The sequence below is a fragment of the Macaca nemestrina genome, chromosome 6 (genome assembly GCF_043159975.1).
Source record: "Macaca nemestrina isolate mMacNem1 chromosome 6, mMacNem.hap1, whole genome shotgun sequence".
Lineage (NCBI taxonomy): Eukaryota > Metazoa > Chordata > Mammalia > Primates > Cercopithecidae > Macaca > Macaca nemestrina.
In genome coordinates this window covers 174,897,239-174,910,814 of record NC_092130.1, presented here as the reverse complement: position 1 = coordinate 174,910,814, position 13,576 = coordinate 174,897,239, and the positions used below count along the sequence as shown (strand labels likewise).

The following is a 13,576-nucleotide window of genomic DNA, read 5'->3' as shown; positions in this document are numbered from 1 at the left end:
CGGCCTTCACGTGTTAACTGAAATAGTGAACGCCATGGGGCTCCAGGTCTCTAGCTCCCATCCGGGCATTCCCCACCTGACATCACTCTGGAGGGTGGATGCTTTTGTCAGCTGTGTCCTCAATAAACTGCAACCAGGCATGGGGCAATGTGGAGGGAGGGAAGAGACTTAAATTCTTTTTCTGGGGGGAAGAGTCACCTCCTACTGGAATCGAGAGCTAAAAAGAGTTCTCCCATGTGTGCAGTGCCACGTAACTTCCGGTGTAATGCCACGAAACACCCACGCGTGGAAAACACAGTTGCCAGTTCTTCCTCCTCCACCGTGCAGCTCCAGGGAGCTGAGGGGAGCCAGCCCCCTCCAGAATTATCTGATGCCAGGATTGGCATGGACATAATAATGAACAAGTAAGTTTTTTTCTTTTAATTGACAAGGTGAAAAAGAAGGTTTAGGATTAGGGAACCTTGCCTGAGGATTAATCGAATGTCAGTGAGGAGAAATAACACTGAATAAACCCAAAATATGTTTTCAGGAAACCTCGAAAATGCTTTCTGCATAACATTATATCTCCCTCTGCTAGAACTGCCAATTTTGAGTTTCTCACTATTTTTATTTTCTTGAGAAATGATCATTTTTATAAATAGCCTTTTAAATGTCAACCTAACTGGTTGAATAATTTATCTCTACTTCTTATCCTGAATAACTCAACCCTTGCTTTATTTTCTAAAGGGTTGGGGGAAAGGGGTTCTCAGACATGAGCGCCCAGAATAAATCCTTCTGTCTGTTACAGGCTTTGGCTGTCTCCTTTCCCGAGGGTGGTGTGGGCTCCCTGTGGCTGGAAGGCGGCTGTCCTTCCGCCGGCCTGCTTCCGCTTGGCTCTGCTCGCTCTTCAGTCACAGTCCAAGCCAGGGTCCATGAAGACAGATGACAAATGGGAACCCCCGAGAAGCACCTAACTAAGGGTCAGGTGTGTTTTCCTTGAAGCCACAGGAAGACCATGACCCTCAGTCCTCAGAGCAGCAACCCAGGACTGCGGCGTAATGGGCCTGGTCTGCACTGGGTGCCTCGTTCGGAGCCAGCAGGAACCAGCACATAGCCAGGCTAATGAGACCAGGAGGGTCAGCTGGACCTTGACCATGGTTCTCAAAGGGTGTGCCAGGACCCGCAGCAGAAGCACCACCTGGGAACTTGTCAGAAATGCCAATCCTCACCCCTCCTCCAGGCTGAATCCTAAACTCTGGAGGCGGGGCCCAGCCATCTGTGAATGAACTCTCGCGGGGTCTTACGGACCCAGCCTCACGGGCGAGAACCCCTGATCTAGGAGCCTGGTTCTCCAACTGGTCTGTATGTGTTTTCAAAATGCTTGATCTCTCACTGGGAATTTTTTAAAAAATAGATTTAAAAAATGCTAACATCTTGATCACCACAGATTATGGTTTGGTTTCTATGAGGACCGATGTGTGGACATTGGACTTTTCGGAATGCCCCAGGGATTCTGACGGGCAGTAAAGTTCGAGAACTCGTGGCCCAGAACAATCCCAGAGCTCTGAGTCTAGGCTCCTCCCAAACCTGGCGTTGCTCTGTCTTCCAGGCCCTGAAAGTTCCTTTCTCTCTGAGAGTAGTTCTAGCACAGGATTCACTGCTCTGACTGCACCTGAAAATAAACCAGGGAGATTTCTAAAAGTTCTCATTTAATTGTTTTAGACTTTTCGCATTGTCTTTTCTCAGTTAATCCTAATGTGCAACCTTGGTTGAGAATCAGAGACTAACTCTCGCCCCATTCTCTTCTGGGTAGAGTTTCTCCTCCCCGAACAACATTTGAAATTATCTCCAAAATCAGATGGTGGGGGTGGGTGGGGGATGGAGGGAACTCCTCCCAAAATGCCCCAGGGTTAAAAGTGCCTCCTCTCAGTTGTTTCAAATACTCTGGGCCCTAGTTGTTCCCAGACCACCACTCCTGATTGACGTTTCCAATGACCTGCGGGGTTCTGCACTTGTTCTAGGTCCTTGCATCACAGCAAACCAGAGATCTCTGTGAGAAACACTTCCACCACATCATCCTCCGCACCTCCTGGGCCAAGCCCTTCTGCTCATGGCACCTTTGCTTCTATACAGCAAAGCAGAAAAGATTTCAGTTTTCTCCTTTAATACTGTCTGGGGCTCTCTGTTTGTATTCAGGGGAGTATCCCTAATTAGAAAAACTTTATGAAATTCCTTAAAATAAATAATCCCAAATTGCATTTTAGCATAGCCAGTTTCACTGTAACTCTAGTGTCCTGGTGGGTGTCAATCACATAGAGAAAATCAAGATCTTCATTTCTAAAACAAGCATGCACATTCTTCTCTAAAAGCATCTCGGCTCAGCTCTGACTTCCTCCAGAAAGCCCTCTCTGATTTCCCCCGAGATAAAACTCATGGTCAAAGGCCTCCTAGTTCTGTCAACCTCTCCTCCTCATTGTGGACAGAGTCGGAAGCCACTGATTTGTGAGATGTAATTCCTCTCTGTGCAGTGAGGGCAGGGCCAAGCTCTGTGGCTCCTCTTGTATCCCCAAGGCTTGGCTCAGTGGCCGGCGCAGCTGTCAAATAAATGGAAGCCTGTTCCTCCTCCTCCAAAGAGCAGGAATCCTTTCCCCCATCTTGGCAGCTTTCGCAGGAAAGGCAGAATAGGCTGCTCATGAAATCAAAAGTGTCCTTGAGAAATGCAACATTCCACATGGAAGTTTAGAGTCAGAAACAGAAGGAATGTGGTCAGTACTGGAGGGTGGCTGGCTGCACACGGCTGTGGGGCTGTTTGGTTTGAGTTTGCTAGGTTTAGGGATGCTTTTGCTCAAGACAGTTAAGCACAAAGGAGGGAACATTGCAGGGGTTGGGTCCCATGGTTGGGTCCACCAGAGAGAGGCTGGGCTAGGTGTGGACGTAGCTGCCCAGCCTCTCCTGCCCCTCCTGAGGTCACCCGCTCAGAGCTGCTCCTCACTGCAGAGAGTGCACTGTTGAGCTTTTGATTTTTCTCCGAGTCCCGACGTGAGAATGCAGGATGGAACGTTAGATCAGGTCCACTCCTCTCCTTCCTGTCTGCCGGGTGCTCTCTGTGTCAGATCATGCTCTGACAATCATGAAGTCCAAACATGAACTGATAAAAACTCTTCAGATAAACAAGATTAATTCATTTTTAGTGACAATTTTATTTTTTTTAACTGTTTTTGGTGACTTTTTATTTTGATATAATCTCTAGCTTACAAGAATAGGGCAAGAATAGAATGAGGAACTTCAGTATATCTTTTACTCATATTCACAGTTACTTCCATTTTTCCCTATTTGCTTTATTATTCTCTCTGTTTATGTATATATTATTATCATTTGAATCATTTGAGTTAGCTAGAAATATCATATCCCTTTATCACTCAATACTTCTCTCTGTATATTTCCCAAAAGCAAAGACTTCCCTTTTATAACCACACTTTAGTATCAAAATTTAACATTGACACCATTTATTTAATTCATAATTCATAATCAAATGGTATTCATTGTACCAATGATGTCCTGAAAGAAAGATTAGGACCATGAGCCTCATAATCAACTAGTTTATTATTAGTTTAAATGAAGTTTCTTTTTTTTTTTTTTTTTTTTGCTTTTTTTTTTTGAGACAGAGTCTCGCTCTGTCACCCAGGCTAGAATGCAGTGGCACAATCTCGGCTCACTGCAACCTCCACCTCCCTGATTCAAGCAATTCCCCTGCCTCAGCCTGCCGGGTAGCTGGGATTACAGGTGCACAGCACCACGCCCAGCAATTTTTTTTTCTTATTTATTTATTTATTTATTTTGTATTTTTAGTAGAGACAGGGTTTCACCATGTTGGTCAGACTGGCCTTGAACGCCTGACCTCAGGCAATCCGCCCACCTACACCTCCCAAACTGCTGGGATTACAAGCATGAGCCACCGTGAGGGCTTAAATGAAGATTCTTAAAGCCCCATCTTAGAAAACAAAACCAGTGATCATTTCAAAAGGTAGAGTCAGAGTTTGCATAAAAAAGTAAACAGTTGTTCGATCTGCCCCCGACCCCACCGAGTGTTTCCCAGCTGCAACCCGGATAAAGGAAAGATCCGCAATCGCCACCCTTTTTTTTTTTTTTGTCTCTTGACATGCTAGAAAGACGAGGAATCGGGAAAAGGGCAAAAAGCCAAAATAGCAGCAAACTGATTTTTTTTTTGAAATCCTAGAACTAAAAAGTCAACCCTTGAACAACCAAAAATACATTATAGAATAAAACCTCCAGAGTCCGTTTTCCAGCATGGGGAGAGTTTCACAGGTCATTTAGGGAATATTGCATGTGGGTGTATATACATCAGAGCAGAACCTTTTCATTCCATGACCATTTACAGGCTCTTGTTACAGGCATTATCTACGATACATCTCAAAACACAGGTGAATGAGTATTAGTCCTCTCCTAAGGCTCAGTGAAATGAAGAAATATGGTCAAGTCCGTGCAGCTCTGAGAGAAGTCACTGGGATGTAAACCAAATTCTCTGTCTCTGAATCCAGAACTCTGTTAACCATCTGCAGCCCCCAGGATCCGGACTAAGCCTGGAGCTGGCTGTGGGGTGTTATACTAATTTCTAAGGCTATCTTAGCACATTTCAAAACTGCAGGCTGAAAAAGAACAGAAATGTATTCCCTCGCTGTTCAAGAGACCAATAGTCTGAAATAAAAAAGAATGAAATTCTGTCATTTGTGGCATATCTTCTGTTGGGGACCATGCATTTGGAGACCATGAAGGAAGCACAACACTATTAACTTAAAAGACAGAAATCATGGCCAAGCACGAATACCACTGTCCTGTAGCTTTGTTGCCCCCAGGATCGTTAGTTTGACGTGTCTATTTGGCTAGGCTACTGCACTGTTATTCAACCAAACACTGATGTAGGTGTTGCCGTGGAGGTATTCTGTTGATGTGATGGTAGTGGATTGGGTAGTGTCTCCCCCAAATTCATGCCCTCCCAGAACCTCGGCACATGAGCTTATTCAGAAACAGGGTTTTTGCAGATGTAATTAAGGTCAAGGTCAAGATGAAACACTGGACTGGATTAGGGTGGGCCTTAAATCCAATGAGACTGTCTTTATGATGGAAGAAGATGCAGAGATGCAGAGGAGAAGACCAGGTGAAGAGACACGCAGAGATTGGAGAGATGCAGCCACAAGCCAAGGAATACCTGGAGCCAACAGCAGGAAGAGGACAGGAAGGATTCTCTTTGAGAGCTCCCTGAAGGACAGCAGCCCTCCTGACACCTTGATTTCAGACTATGGTTGAAGCTCACAGCTGCCAGAGTGACCTGGGGCCAGTTATTCCATCATTCCAGGCCTTAGTTCCTATGGACAAAAATACAGCTTGAGTGAGAGAATCCACGCAGGCCCTTAGCAAGGGATCTGGCCTGCAGTGTTAGTGATGACCTCGGTGGGTGCGGGGTGTCACAGAGGGCTGCAGAAGCCCCAGTTCACCCACAACACACAGGCAGACAGTTTCTTTTGTTTAAAAATCAGAGGCAAGACACTGTCCAAAGGCGCAGGAACGACTCCTCAGGGGACAGGCGGGGAAGCGACGTCTGCTGCTTGCCGATGTGGTGAGGTTTTAGTATATTTAACAAGCATCTTACTTCAGCAATTGCAAATAACTGTAAAAGCACAAATGAAGCTCCTTGGCTTCGACTTGATGATAAAGTCACTCTGGGAGGAGAAAGGAAGAAAAGGAGCTGCTAACCCAGACCTCGTTCAAAGGGATGAGAATCCAGGAGAACGAAGGGCATCCGTACAACATGGGACTGTGCTGGCCTGGGAGACAAGGCAGGGTAGTATGGTGGTGCCCAGAAGGCATGGTCTTTCCTGGGGACCACAGGAAGGAGCCTGTCCATAGAGACCATCTCTAAAAGGGACATTGGATCAAGAAGGGACAGAAGACCAGGCATGGTGGCTCACACTTGTAATCCCAGCACTTTGGGAGGCCGAGGCGGGCAGATCACGAGGTCAGGAGATCGAGACCATCCTGGCTAACACAGTGAAACCCCACCCCTACTAAAAATACAAAAAATTAGCTGGGCGTAGTGGTGGGCGCCTGTAGTCCCAGCTACTCGGGAGGCTGACGCAGGAGAATGGCAAGAACCTGGGAGGCGGAGCTTGCAGTGAGCCGAGATGGCGCCACTGCACTCCAGCCTGGGCCACAGAGTGAGACTGGGTTTCAAAAAAAAAAGAAGGGAGGGAAATTTCTCAAAAATACAGTTCTGACCAGAGAGCCCTGTGGAAGGTCCTGTGAGGATGCAGCAGGTGCATTCTTGTGTTACTAAGAGCCAGGGTCCCCAACTCTGGTACTGGTCCATGGCCTGTTAGGAACTGAGCCCAGGTCGTACAGCAAGAGGTGAGCAGCAGGTGAGTGAGCATCACCGCCTGAGCTCCTCCTCCTGCCAGACCAGTGTTGGCATTTAGATTCTCATAGGAGCAGGAACCCTATTGTGAACTGCGCATGCCAGGGATCTAGGTTGCCAGTTCCTAATGAGAATCTAATGCCTGATGATCTAGGGTGGAAGAGTTTCATCCCAAAACCGTTTCCCCCACCACCCTGTACATGGAAAAATTGTCTTCCACAAGACTGGTCCTTCGTGCCAAAGAGGTTGGGGACCACAGACCGCTGACGATGAAGTGAGGAGGCACTCTGGTGGATTGCTGGCCATGAGGGAGACTGCGGTGCTATAGGGTCATGTGCCCCCCTGGTGAGGGTGTGCATGGACAGTGGGGGCCTAGAAGGAGGAGCTGAAGCCTGAAGACCTGGACAGGCCCTGGGTTTTAAGAGTGGAAGAAAATGGAATGCCCTTGACCTCACCACCCATTTCATAGGAAGAGAAATGAAGGGGACCCTGGATACCAGAAACCACAGGATATTTTAAGATTCATGAAGGGCCCCAATCATCTCTTTGAATATCTTGGAGGGCAAGAGGAAAAGCAGGTGTCAGATGGTAAAACAATGAGTGGCATCCATGCTGGCAGCCTGAGAAGGCCTGAGTCAGCTGTGGCCCTGATCTCCCACCCAACCTCATGCCCCTCATACGTGAGGCACCCCAGTCCACTAATAATCTGCAATGAGTTTCCAACATCACTTACTTCCAAGGCCATGGGGGCTCATTTTAATGATCAGCTAATTTACACACCCTCCAAATCAACTTTCCTGGGAGCTCTAAGACCAGCCAGAGAGCCCCAAACAAGATGATGCCACCAGCGGGGACAAGGAGTGCTAGAAAGGAAAGACCTTGCTTAAAGAGGATAGGGGTTCATTTCTCCCCATTCTCTGTGATTGATTATATATTGGGAGTACAGCTGGACAGAATTACAATCTTAGCATTCACTTCAGCTTTATCAATAACTATGTATTTGATTTTGTCATGCAAAACTGGGTAAACAAACAAGACAATTGACTTGGGAAAGTGGAATTTTAATTGTCCAAAGATAAAAATCCACATTGATTTTCTACTACTCCAGTATCAGGCGTGGTGCATGAGCTGCTACGATTTCACGCCAGATTTGACCTTGACTAATCCTTGCATAATCCTTTACCCTCTTCCCATAGCCCAGCGATTCTCCACTGGGGCAATTTTGTATCCCCCGTCCCACAAGGGTCACTTGGCAGTGTCTAGAGACACTTTGCTTGTCACAGCAGGGGTGTTGTAAACACCTGCAATGTGCAGGACAGGCATCCCATCCCACCCCACCCCATCAACAGTGCTGAGGCTGAAAAATCTGCTCTAATCCCCAAAGATTCAGGCTCTAAGTTGTTACAATGTTTTAAAACTCAAGTCATTCATCTAATCCAATCATTACTAATTTACATATTTAAATGATCACATCATAAATACCAAAGCGGGTCACACAAAACAAAGCCCACAGAAGAAAGTAGAATGTAAGGAAGGAAGTCACCATTAACTTTCCAGTCGGCATTCATTAAAACTGAATGATCAATCTTATCACGTCATAGTGTAAATAAAAAATTAGGTGCTAAATAAGATGAGTGTTCTTTTCGACCCTGACTTGTCACCTTGGCATATTCTCTGACGTGTCTCACATTAACCACTGTGGCAAGAGCCCAGAAAATATTCGCCCTGTAAATACAATGTCAACGGAAGGAGAGGCGTGTAATTATACCAGGCAGGAGACCGAGCTTACCAAATTACATGTTTTCCCAGCTTCACATTTTACAATTTAATAATATCTCCTATAATTATACATTGTTACAGCATGATGTCAGAGATGCACTCGAACTCTTCTCTCTGGTGGGGGTTTTTCAGTGGCTATGCTGCATCCAAATGCTTTCCCAATCTTCAAGATGTTCTGGTCTTTTTATAGACCTAACTAATAAAAATAGAGAAAGAAATTGCAAGGCGGCTGCTAAAAAGGGCACCTTTATATTGAATATTTGTGCTTTCGCTGGTGTTTGGCGGCTGTGGCATTTACTGGAGCTGATGCAGATCTTGTACTGAATATGGTTGGACCCTACGGTGCAAACAGCCCCCAACTTTTATAGCATCCACTGAATTTGTGCCCCCAATCTCCTGCGTTGGTGATGCTTCAACCCTTGTGTATTAATGTCCTGGCGCACGCAGCAAAGTATCACGGACTGGGAGCTTAAACAGCAGACATTTATTGCTCACAGTTTGGAGAGTCCACACATCCAAGATCAAGGTGTTGGCAGGGCCATGCTCCCTCTGAAGTTGCCAGGAAAGGCTCCATTCCTGTCCTCCCTCCTTGGCTCCTAGGTGGCCATCTTCCCCGTGTGTCCCACCCACTCCACTGCATACCTTCCTTCTGTGCATGGCTATCTCTGTGTCCCCACGTTCCTTTTATAAGGACTCAGCTCAGATGGGGTTAGGAACCACCCTAATAACCTTGCTTTAACTTTAATTACCTCTGTAAGGACCCTACCTCCAAATAAAGTCACACTCTGAAGTATGAGGGGTCAGGGCTTCAACATATCTTTTTGGAGGGACCACAGTTCCCTCCATAGCACACCGCATTCATGGGTTTGATCCTTGATCAGTGCGCTGTGCAGAGACACACTTGCCAAGGACCCACCAAGTCCCAGGCATCGCACCAAGTCCTTTGTACGCAGTCTCAGGCACAACCCACCACAAACCCAAGGCAGAGGTTCAATGTACTTCCATTTGTCCGAAATGATTTGACCTGTTGACACAGTTAGCACTTATAGAATCAGGACTAAAAACTGGGTCTGACCAATTCTTTTTTTTTGGGGGGGGGACGGAGTCTTGCTCTGTCACCCAGGCTGGAGTGCAGTGGCGCGATCTTGGCTCAGTGCAAACTCCTCCTCCCGGGTTCACACCATTCTCCTGCCTCAGCCTCCCGAGTAGCTGGGACTACAGGTGCCGCCACCACGCCTGGCTAATTTTTTTGTATTTTTAGTAGAGACAGAGTTTCACTGTGTTAGTCAGGATGGTCTCGATCTCCTGACCTCGTGATCCACCCACCTTGGCCTCCCAAAGTGTTGGGATTACAGGTGTGAGCCACCGTGCCCGGCCGGGTCTGACCAATTCTAAAGCTCATGCACTTACCAGCCCAACCTGCCACTTTCTAGTGCTTCTCTTCATCCTGGTAATTAAAGCAAATCAGTCTTAATTTAGCCTTATGGCATCTAAGAGCCCTACAGGTCCCCTAGAGGAAACCAGAAACCCCTTGTGTGTCACAAATGTGTCACTGGAAAACTCACTTCTACAATTTTACATTTTTAACTTAGAGGACAAGTATAACCCTTCAGCTTTATGGTTATTTTTCTAAGTATGGTGATTATGGTGTTGGAGCATTTGGATCTGATGATTTGTGTTCTGCTTTTTAAACTGAAGAAGTCCCTGCCTCTGACTCCAGAGGAGTGCACAGCTGCACAGCTCCACGGGTGCACGCACACTGTCAGGACAGCTCCCAGGGCGGCAGGCATAACCAGAAGGAGGACATGAAGGGGATCGCAGAGGTGCCACGTGGTGCCCGGGCCATGCTGTAAAGTATGTGCCTGAGGTCAGAACTGCAGATGAAGTCATCGTCCGCCTTCTTCATTGTGTCTGCTCACCTTGACCCAGTTCCCCCTTCCAGTCCAGCCAAAACTCGGCTTGGAAGACAGACTGTGGACTCTGCCCCACAAATCAAGATGGTTAAATTCTGCCCATTTACATTCTGTCAATGACATAACACCGTATTCACAAGTGAAAAACCACTGCCACGGGAACTGGAAGGTGTTTTGGGGGCAATGGTACACGGCAGAGGACTTGCCATTGCCCCATCTTCATGTCTCTGGAGACCCCCCAAGATCGTGCTCCCCACCTTCACCAACACCTTCTTGCTAGCTCATGTTTGCCATCTTTCAGAAGAGCATGACTCTTATTTCCTGTCATCTTCTGCAGCTGGTTGGATTGTGCCCCCTAAAAAGACATGTTGAAGTCCTAACCCGATAACCTGTGAATGTGACCTTATTTGGAAATAGGCTTTTTACCAGATATCATTAAGATGACATCATTAGCATGGGCCCTAATCCCATGAGTGGTGTCCTTATAAGAAGAAGAAAGGCCAGACACGGTGGCTCACACCTGTAATCCCAGCACTTCGGGAGGCCGAGGCAGGCAGATCACGAGGTCAGGAGATTGAGACCATCCTGGTCAACATGGTGAAACCCCGTCCCTACTAAAAACACAAAAATTACCTGGGCTTGGTCATGCGCACCTGTAGTCCCAGCTACTCGGAGGCTGACGCAGGAGAATCACTTGAATCCAGGAGGTAGAGGTTGCAGTGAGCCGAGATGGTACCACTGCACTCCAGCCTGACAGATGGAGTGACAGAGCGAGACTCCATCTTGAAAGAAAGAGAGAGAGAGAGAAAGAAAGAAAGAAAGAAAGAAAGAAAGAAAGAAAGAAAGAAAGAAAGAAAGAAAGAAAGAAAGAAAAGAAGGAAAGAAAGAAAACAAGAGGAAAATGCCATGTAAGGTCAGAGACACACAGGGAAGAGGGCTGCATGACAAGGGAGGCAGAGACCAGAGTGAGGCAGCTGCAAACCTAGGAATGCCAGGATGGCAGGGAGCCCCTGGATACCAGAGGAGGTGAAGAGGGATCCTGCTGGAGCTTTGGAGGGAGCGTGGCTCCACCAACAGCTTGATCCTGGGCTTCCGGCCTCCAGAATGGCGAGAGAAAGAATCTGAGTTGTTTTAAGCCCCAGAGTGTGCAGTGCTTCCTTACGGCTGCTCCAGGAAGCCAGCCCACTTTCCGTCAGTTACTCATGTTCCCTGTTATGGTTCTGCTGGGCTCCCACAGTGAGGCACAGACCACTTCATTAAAAGTCAATGTGAGAAATTTTGCTAGTGGTAAAAAGCTGAAGAAAGAAAGAAAGAAAGAGAGAGAGAGAGAGAGAGGGAGGGAGGGAGGGAGGGAGGGAGGAGGGAGGGAGGGAAGGAAGGAAGGAAGGAAGGAAGGAAGGAAGGAAGGAAGGAAGGAAGGAAGGAAGGAAGGAAGGAAGGAAGGAAGGAAGGAAGGAGAAAGAAAGAAAAGAGAGGAGGAGGGGAGGAAGGGAGGAGGGGAGGAGGGGAGGAGGGGAGGAGGGGAGGAGAAGGGGAGGAACTGACCAGGGGGTGGTGGCTCATGCCTGTAATCCCAGCACTTTGGGAGGCCAAGTGGGTGGATCACGAGGTCAATAGATCAAGACCATCCTGGCCAACATGATGAAACCCCATCTCTACTAAAAATACAAAAATTAGCCGGGTGTGGTGGCGGGCACCTGTAGTCCCAGCTACGCAGGAGGCTGAGGCAGGAGAATCGCTTGAACCCGGAGATGGAGGTGGCAGTAAGCCTAGATCGTACCACTGCACTCCAGCCTGGCGACAGAGTGAGACTCTGTCAAAAACAAAAGCAAAAACAAGTATTTGAAAATGGATGATCACCTCGGTTTTCCCAGCACTCCCTGTTGACCATCTCTTTTGTTCAGGAGCTGGGAATTTTATTTATTTATTTATTTATTTATTTATTTATTTATTTATTTATTTTGAGACAGAGTCTCGCTCTGTCACCCAGGCTGGAGTGCAGTGGCGCGATCTCAGCTCACTGCAACATCCGCCTCCCGGGTTCAAGCGATTCTCCTGCCTCAGCCTCCCAGGTAGCTGGGACTACAAGCACCCGCCTCCACACCCGGCAAACTTTTTGCATTTTTAGTACAGACAGGGTTTCACCATGTTAGCAGGATGGTCTCAGGATGGTCTCGATCTCCTGACCTCATGATCTGCCCACCTCGGCCTCCCAAAGTGCTGAGATTACAGGTGAGAGCCACCACACCTGGCCAGGAGCTGGGAATTTAATAGGCACATTTGCACAAGGGGACAAGGAGTCTCTGAGGGATGGATATGACACCCAGGCCGTGGCAGGGCTGTGGGACGCAGGGGTGAAGGCCAGAGCCCAGCCTCGTGCACTTGGACTCCGTGCCCAGCCTCATTGTCCCTCAGGGCTCCTCTTGAGTCACTGCTGACCTGAATGGTGCTGAGTTTCTGCCTGGCCCAACTTCCTTTGTTCAAAGAAAAGCACTCACCAGAGAGAGGTGATATGGGCATGAAAGCGAATATGTACCACACTCTAAGGGCCAAGGAGGAACTTAGAGAGGGCCACAGAGAACACAAGCAAAAAGTAAAGCTAGCTGTAAACAGTCACCTGCAGTCACGCTTCTCAGTCCCACCAGACGCCCTTTGGAATACTTGGGACCCTGCGGTGTGCTAGGAAGCACTGGTTCTATGGAGCAAGGGCAGATCTGTCAGCATTCTTTAATAATGAATTGAAACTTTAAAAGGTTTCCATCTAGAGGAAAAACACAGGAAGGAAGGAAGTCTGATTAACTTTAACTCTACGAGTCACCAGGGGTGCCATCCCTGCAGTCCCTTTTTCCTGATGGAATCTCTGCCTCCAGTCTGGGATCGCTGGGGCAGAGGGGGGCATCGTGCTATGCTGTCCCAGCTGGGCAAATCCATCCGGTGGCGTGCCCTCTGTCCCCATCCAGGAGGATGTGTCTCTTACTCACCACAGTGGAGTATGCAGACCAGGGAGTGGCCCTCGGGTGACAGGCCAGCGCCCTCATCTTACGGGATGATTGTACCAAGGTCGTCCCCCTCTCAGAGTCTGAGTCTGTCCTGGTGCCCAGCCAGTTACCTTGGGGGATCCAGAGTCAGTGTGTGGCCCTGGAGGGGAGCACCGTCCACCTCACATTGGCCACACTGACCATGTAGGGCACTCCACAGCACAACAGCGTGGGCCTCACCCAGCAGGAGTGCGTTTGGAAGGCTGCTGTGCTCCCAAGAACCAGGCATTCATGCACAGCTGTGAAGGGCTACTCCTCCCCGTCCAGCCCAGTCTCTCCTGGGGCGTGCTGTCTACCAGGCAGAGAACCAAGGCATCCTCCATCCTGGCACTGGCACTAGCTTCTGTTAGGGCACTCAGTGCACCACATGGGAGATCTGTTTACCTGCCTGTCTAACGAGGCCAGCAATTCCAACCTTGCATACTTTACACCTGGGA

General features: G+C 48.1%; 1 long non-coding RNA gene across 1 annotated transcript; it reads right to left on the bottom strand.

Annotated features, from left to right (window-relative positions):
- Positions 1-3,747: 3,747 nt before the first annotated feature.
- On the bottom strand, positions 3,748-11,347 carry LOC139363926 (uncharacterized). Its single transcript, XR_011625167.1, has 3 exons — positions 10,755-11,347; positions 7,143-8,384; positions 3,748-5,363 (listed from the first exon to the last, which is right to left on the bottom strand). It is a non-coding gene; the product is annotated as an uncharacterized lncRNA (long non-coding RNA).
- Between the last annotated feature and the right edge of the window lie 2,229 nt (positions 11,348-13,576).